General features: G+C 46.6%; 1 protein-coding gene across 2 annotated transcripts in view; it reads right to left on the reverse strand.

The window, feature by feature from the left end:
• PCGF2 (polycomb group ring finger 2) overlaps positions 1-2260 on the reverse strand; it is a 276564-nt gene extending 274304 nt beyond the window's left edge. For both annotated transcript variants that reach the window (XM_077459419.1, XM_077459421.1), the window contains exon 1: positions 2062-2260. The gene's annotated coding sequence lies outside the window, so the exon portion shown is untranslated. The remainder of the gene's footprint in view (positions 1-2061) is intronic.
• Between the last annotated feature and the right edge of the window lie 5719 nt (positions 2261-7979).

The following is a 7979-nucleotide window of genomic DNA, read 5'->3' on the forward strand; positions in this document are numbered from 1 at the left end:
GCGGGACTAAACCCACACGTAGGCTGCCATGGAGTCCATCAGGAAAGGAAAATTACGGTAAGTATTTGACATAAATTTTCATTTTTTTTCCCTCAGTTTAGGCCAATACGTATTCTTCTATATATTTTTGGTAAAAAAATAAAATAAAAAAAAAAAAAAAAAAAATCACAATAAGCGATTATTGATTGGTTTGCGCAAAAGTTATAGCGTTTACAAAATAGGGATAGTTTTATAGCATTTTTATTAATAATTTTTTTACTAGTAATGGCGGCGATCAGCGATTTTTATTGTGACTGCGACATTGTTGGGGACCCATCGGACATTTTTAAAACATTTTTGGGACCATTGTCATTTATACAGTAATCACTGCTATATAAATTCAGTGATTCCTGTGTAAATGACACTGGCAGTGAAGGGGTTAACCAGTGGGTGGCAGTGTAGGGGTTAAGTGTTCCTAGGGGTGTGTTACTAACTGTGGGGGGGTTGGGCTTTCATTTAGTGAACACTGATCTTTGCTCCAATCACATGGAGCAGAGATCAGCGTCACTAGTTGCTAGGCAGAATGGAGAAATGCTGTTTACACGGCATTTCCTCCATTCGGCCGCTCCATGAGACGATCGCGGGGATGCCCGCGGCGATCGAGTCCACGGGCCCGCGACCAGACTCACGGGGGTCCCTACCATCGCGATGGCAGGGCGGCATTGAATATTGGACGTACCTGTATGCCAATATGCCTGCCCATGCCATTCTGTCGACGTACATCGTCGTGCGCTGGTCGGGAAGTGGTTAAAGTGGACCTTTAGTCATTCTTTTAACATTCCATCTATTAAATCTTCTGCCCTTGTTGTTTTAACTTTGGATAGTAAAACATTTTTTTCCGGCTATTAAATACCTTATACAGTCCACTTCCCGTTTGTCTGGTAAAAAGCCTAGGCGAGTCATAAGAGGGCCAATGAGAGCTCTAGGTGTGCCTCTGTGTAAATCCAGGAAGTGAAAAGGCAGCAGCTTTGGCTGCCCACAGTTAAAATGGTTGCAGAGAGAGGTTTCTGCAGCATATTTGAAGCACTATATATATATATATATATATATATATATATATATATATATATATATATATATATATTTATTATGCAAAGTGGTTGGAGGGAAGCTTTAGAATGGTAAAGACGTTTTTATTACAAATTATGTGAGCAGACTGCAGTTCCTCTAGAAATTATGTTTACAATAGTATTAATTTCTTGCATAATTTGATATTTGTACATCCACCAATTATCTTACATACAAAGCTTTGCAGACATTTTCACTACAAAAAAGGTTTAGCAGTGGAGCAACCATTCCTGCAAGTGCTAAAAGCCCAGTGACAGGTGGGATGCACCCACTTATCTAGCAGTACCTGGAGTAAATAAAAGGAAGCTAGTTAGCTATCTTTGTCCATTAAGCAACTGGTCACTCACTGGATGTTTTGGTTTTTGCTTTACTGATTAGCAAATAACCCGGCCACATGGACTATCAATAAACATCTAGTAAATGACACCTACATGGAGGTGACAGACTGACACATGGCAAAGCTCGCCATCAGCTAATTGTAATGACAAATACTGGTAAAGGTGACACTAAAAGTGACCCTTGTCAGAGGGCATCTGTCAACATATCAATGGGTGTTTTTCTAATAAAATTCAGAAATGACCTGCTACAACCAGAAGCATAGGAAGCAAAATGATGTCTGATCCCCCTGAAAAGCAAAAAGGGTGCGCAGTGCAATGATCAAAGCCCAGATCAAGAGCTCAAACACGTTTTCAAAACAAAATTAGACAGCTGGCTATTATATATCACAGGCTGGGACACTAGTGCTGGATTAAAGGGATCACATCCATACCCCAGAGATGGTCCATCTCAGGGCCCTAGGAACAGAAAAGTGGGTGCTGCCTTAAAAACCCCAATCTTTCTCATAGATCGGTATTTCGCTTTGACCTTGCAGATCTTTGTTAATATAGGGATCGCCATGACCCCCGTTTACGGAACCCCCTACAGAAAGACGATCAATATAGATCTACGTCTTACCTGATACTGCTGGCTCTGCTCCCTCTGTGGTCCGCCAGCTAGAAGATTATTTCTGCAAATGTGTTTCCCCCTCCCCCCTCTAAGTCACCCTCTCCTCTTTTCTGTCCTCCCCTATTCCTGTCTCCCCCTCCCTTTGTCTCCGTCTTCCCTTCTTCTCATTTCTCTTTTTTGCTTCCCCTCTATGTCTCTCTACCCCTCTCAAAATGGCTTTTTTTTTTTTTTTTTTTTTTTTTGCAGACAAGGAGTGGATACGCCCCCGAACACGTGACTTTCTCCCTAGGGATTGAGCTAAAGGGAGGAAGAGGGCTGTGTAGAGGAGCCGGGATGTGGAGGACAAAGAGAGGAGACGGCAACGGACTAATATCTTAGTAGTCACACCACACGGCTCTAGAGCTCTGCTTTTAGCTGCTAGTTTTCTTTTGATTCGGTACTCCAAGTGGAAGCGAAGTTACAAATCGGAACATTGATATGGATACCTAAAAGTAGTTTACGTGCATTGGATAGGGAAGAACCATTAGGCTACCCATACACATTAATATTTATGCAGGCCAAATAGGAGCTATCCATAAATTCCACCATGCTAAATATCCAGCTAGAAGAATCTCACTGCAAGCTATTGCATTCAACCACTACTTTTGAGGCTTACAGAAAACTCGACCAGTGGCTGCAGTCACTGACTGATAATCGTCTGCACAGCATCTTCCATTTGTCCGATTCACAAGGAATCGGATGAAGTTTGAGCTGTGCATGGCCAGCATAAGGCCTTAAAAACACTGTCAGTGACACAGTTGCTCAAATAACATTTGTGCGTCCAGGAGTAAGGATGAGCTCCTGCGCTGTTGCATAATCCACTTGCAGAGCCCGCCAGGAAGTCGGCGCAGCGTTATTCACAGGCAGTGAGACATTGTCCCGATGTGCAGAGATCGGGAAATGTCTCACTGTCTGTGATTAACGCAGCGCTGAGCCAACTTCCTGGCAGACTCTGATGCGAACACTCCAGAGCTCATCCCTATCCAGGAGCAGATTAAAATTAATATATATATATATATATGCGCAAGTAGAATTGAAGTGCTTCCCATCCGCCGGCAATCAAATGACAGCTGGGCGGCGCAGCTCTTATTCTAGGTGGACGTTATACGACGGCCCTTCAGAGCGTCCGCTCTCATGCACCCATGGATTGCGCAATCTGGATGATCAGGGGTGCAGTGTATCTGCCTTATACACCACTACACTGATCTCAGTAAAGAGCCTCTGGTAGAGGCTCTTTACCACGTGATCAGCCGTGTCCAATCACGGCTGATCATGATGTAAATAGGAAGAGCCATTGATCGGCTTTTCCACACTCACGTCTGACAGACACAAGTAGAGGACAGCTGATCGGCTGCTCTCCAGACGGGGGGGGGGGGGTTGTGCTCATGCCCAACCAGGACCACCAGGATGCTGCCAGATCACCAGGGATGGCCACCACACTGGACCACCAGGGAAATGCCAATCAGTGCTCATCCCCAATGCCTGACAGTGCCATCAGTGATGCCTAACAATGCCATCTATCAGTGTCACCCATAAGTACCGTTCAGTGCTGCCTATCAGTGCCCAGCAGTGCCGCCTATCAGTGCCACCCATGAGTGCCCATCAGTGCTGCCTATCAATGCTGCATATCAGTGCCACCTCATTGGTGCCGCCTTATCAATGCCCATCAGTGGAGAAAACGTACTTATTTACAAAATTTTATAACAGAAACAAAAGAAAAAAACGTTTTATTTCAAAATTTTAGGTATTTTTTTATTTGTTTAGCAAAAAATAAAATACCACCAAAAGAAAGCTCTATTTGTGGGAACAAAATTATAAAAATTCTGTTTGGGTACAGTGTAGCATGACCGCGCAATTGTTATTTAAACAGTGCTGAAAGCTGAAAATTGGCTTGGGCAGGAAGGGGTGTAAGTGACCTGTATTGAAGCAGTTAAAGGCTTTATTTTTATTTTTTAACCACTTCAACCCCGGAGGATTTGGCAGCTCAATGACCAGAGGACTTTTTACAATTTGGCACTGCGCTGCTTTAATGTAATGTGATTGCGCGGTCATGTAATGTTGTACCCACAAATAGAGCTTTCTTTTGATGGTATTTGATTGCCTCTGCGATTTTTATTTTTTGCAATACAAACGGAAAAAGACCAAAAGTTTTGAAAAATTATATTTTCTACTTTCTGTTATAAATTTTTTTTTAATAAACTCAATTTAATCATACATTTAGGTTAAATGTATTCAGCCACATGTCTTTGGTAAAAAAAAATGGTTTGCGCAAAAATTATAGTGTCTACGAACCAGGGTAAATTTTCTTGAATTTTCACAGCTTTTTGTTTATGACTGCCTATCTCATTTCTTGAGGTACTCAAATGACAGGGCAGTACAATCCACCCCCCCCCCAAATGACCCCATTTTGAAAAGTAGACACCCCAAGGAAATTGCTGAGAGGCATGTTGAGCCCAATGAATATTTAATTTTTTTGTCACAAGTGATTGAAAAATGAAGAAAAAAAATTACAAAAAGTTGTCACTAAATGATATATTGCTCACACATGGCATGGTTATATGTGGAATTACACCCCAAAATACATTCTGCTGCTTCTCCTGAGTATGGGGATACATCATGTGTGAGACTTTGGTTTTCGGGGTCCTGTACGTGCCTAGGCTCCCTAAAAATCTCACACAAGATTTCTAAGGGTGTAAATTTTTGATTCCACTCCTCACCAACGATCACAATTTTGAAGGCCATAAAATGCCAAGATAGCACAAAGTAGATACCCCAAGCTATTTGATGAGAAGCATGTTGAGTCCATGGAATATTTTATATTTTGCCACAAGTTGCGGGAAAATTAAAAATTTTTTTTTGCATAAAGTTGCCACTAAATGATCTTTCTCTTATATTCACCGACCGACACAGCTCCTCTCTGTAACTAAATGGGTTGTTTAGCCTGCCATTAGGAGAACTAGTCAAAATTGTTACACAATACACAGAACTTTCAGTCCCGCCCCAGGGGGGCGGACCCTTTGCTAACGGCCCTCCCCGCTGCTCCCAGCAGACTCAGTTTTTATTTTGCCTAGTAAGGAGAATGACCTAGGAACCCTGCGGGCCTTTTGATCCATGTTTTTGTTGCAGGTTTGATGTTTTTGCGCAAGATGAAAGATCCTGGGATCTTCTATCAACTGCCAGCTGGGTGACAGGCTGGTTAATGTTATCCTTGTAGTCTCCCGAGCTAAGGCTCGGCAGGCCACGACATGACTCAGCTCCAGAGGTGGTCGGTGAGCTTCAATGCTCTGGGATATACATATGACCAGGCTACTGATGTCTGGATCACAGTATACCGGGCCAGCAGCTACCCTGTAACTGCGCAGGAGTAGGTCTGTGATGGAATGTCTCCCAGCTCTTCAGGACTGGTAAATACGGCTCTCCTTGCTTCGGTGGGGTGAGCAGCTGGGCATTCCCTGGGGGGGTCGATTCGGGGGCCACCTCACCTCCTTATCTTCTCTCCCAAGTCCCTATCTCCCATCCTTCCCCCTCTGAGGGGGGGTGGCTGCATGCGCTGCGGGCGGTGTGTGTGTGAGGGGTTCGCTGGGTCTCTCACCTGTGGGGGCTTTGTGCGGCTAGCATTGGTCCTGGTCCAGGTCTGGGGGGTCCCAAAAGGTGTCTGTGGAGGTGTTCTGACTGTAGGCAGGCAGCACTGTTCTGGGTTTGTCCTGTCACTGCATGGCGCTGTCCGGCGGCCATCTTGACTGTGGGAAATGCAGTTTCTGCTTGTGAGCCTCAGCAGCCATCTTCTATAGGATTCTCCTATTATTTGCATTGTCGGCCATTTTCTTGAAGCTGGAGCGCTCTTTTTACTGCAGTTCTCTTGTGACAGCTTTACATGTGCTCTCACATGCTGTTTCCTGTGTCCACTGTGTGTACAGGACGCTGGATGGCTCTTTGCTGAACGGTAAAGCAAGCTCTGCAGAACGTTTCACCGCTATTATAGACAGCTGCTGCCGACACAGTTTTCTCCACTCTGCAACTGGGTAACCTCCTAGGGACTACAGGCATGGCTAGTGGCATTTACAGAACGCCCCAGGGTGGTGAGTCTGGCGCTAAGTACACCTCCACCCCCCACGCCACGGCAGCAGGAGGGTGGGACCTTCACTGTCCTAAGTCCCCTTGCAGGTGGCAGACAGGCTAGGGTCAGCATGGCTTCAGAAACTGGTGTTTCTTCCCCCGAAATCCAGGCTATTGCAACCGGGTCACCTGCGGATAGCGCTGTGCCCATGGACACCCTGACGGCGGTCCTTCACTCTTTTGTTGCTAAAATAGAGGCGGTGCGTGGAAGGAAAGGTGCACGTAAGAGCCCCCTGCCCCCCCCCCCGCCGTCCTCTGGGGAGAGATCTGATGCATACTCAGGCCCTGCTGCGGCTGGTGACCCCTGCTCTGACCTATCAGACGTGGCTGACCAGGACTGTTCGGACAGTGAGGATGGGTCCGGGTGCGAAAAAGCGCTTGTTGGAGAAGATTCAGAAGCCAGCGGATCCCTCTGCTGATGTACCAGTCAATTTTGGGTCCCGCAAGCCAGCACGTTCACCTAAGGTGTTCCCGTATTTGACTTATTTTGACAAATTCATCTACAGGGAATGGGGTCGCCCGCAACGGACCTTTTCGGTCCCCAAATACTTGGCGGTGCATTACCCCTTTGAGGACAGCCTTCTCAAGAAATGGTCGGCTCCTCCGGTCGTGGACCCCCCAGTATCTAGGTTAAATAAGGTAACCACAATCCCGGTTTAGGGGACTCCTGCATTCAAGGATCCCACGGACACGAAGGCCGAGGCGGTGGCTCGTTCCTTGTTTATGGTTGTGGGGTCAGCCATGTGACCTTTACTAGCGACCGCACTGGTGTCGCAGACACTGACTGAGTGGGCAAAATGTTTGCACCGTGAATTGGGAGAGCAACAGGCCTCCCTTGTCTGCGTGGAACTAGCAGATCAACTAGTGCAAGGCCTTAAAGAGGGATTCCACCAAAAAAAATTTATTAAAAGCCAGCAGCTATAAATACTACAGCTGCTGACTTTTAACCACTTTCAGACCGGACCAATTTGCTGGTCAAAGACCAGACCACTTTTTGCGATTCGGCACTGCGTCGCTTTAACTGACAATTGCGCGGTCGTGCGACGTGGCTCCCAAACAAAATTGACGTCCTTTTTTTCCCACAAATAGAGCTTTCTTTTGGTGGTATTTGATCACCCCTGCGGTTTTTATTTTTTGCGCTATAAACAAAAATAGAGCGACAATTTTGGCAGTGAAGGGGTTAACCAGTGGGTGGCAGTGTAGGGGTTAAGTGTTCCTAGGGGTGTGTTACTAACTGTGGGGGGGTTGGGCTTTCATTTAGTGAGCACTGATCTCTGCTCCAATCACATTGAGCAGAGATCAGCGTCACTAGTTGCTAGGCAGAATGGAGAAATGCTGTTTACACGGCATTTCCTCCATTCGGCCGCTCCATGAGACGATCGCGGGGATGCCCGCGGCGATCGAGTCCACGGGCCCGCGACCAGACTCACGGGGGTCCCTACCAGCCCGATGGCAGGGCGGCATTGAATATTGGACGTACCTGTACGCCAATATGCCTGCCCGTGCCATTCTGTCGACGTACATCGTCGTGCGCTGGTCAGGAAGTGGTTAATAAATGGACACTCACCTGTCCCAGGTTCCAGCGATGCCGGCAGCCGAGGCCGATCGATCGCTCGGCTCTCGGCTGCTGCCGCCACCGTTCTAGGTGAGGGAATCAGGAAGTGAAGCGAATCGGCTTCCCTTCCCGGTTCCCTACTGCGCATGCACGAGTCGTGCCGCGCAATAGGAAATCTCCGCGCTGTCACTGGGACCCGTGTGTGTCCCAGCAGACA

The sequence above is a fragment of the Lithobates pipiens genome, unplaced genomic scaffold, assembly GCF_037356315.1.
Source record: "Lithobates pipiens isolate NorthernLeopardFrog02 unplaced genomic scaffold, aLitPip1_a1.2 Scaffold_28, whole genome shotgun sequence".
NCBI classification, from domain to species: domain Eukaryota; kingdom Metazoa; phylum Chordata; class Amphibia; order Anura; family Ranidae; genus Lithobates; species Lithobates pipiens.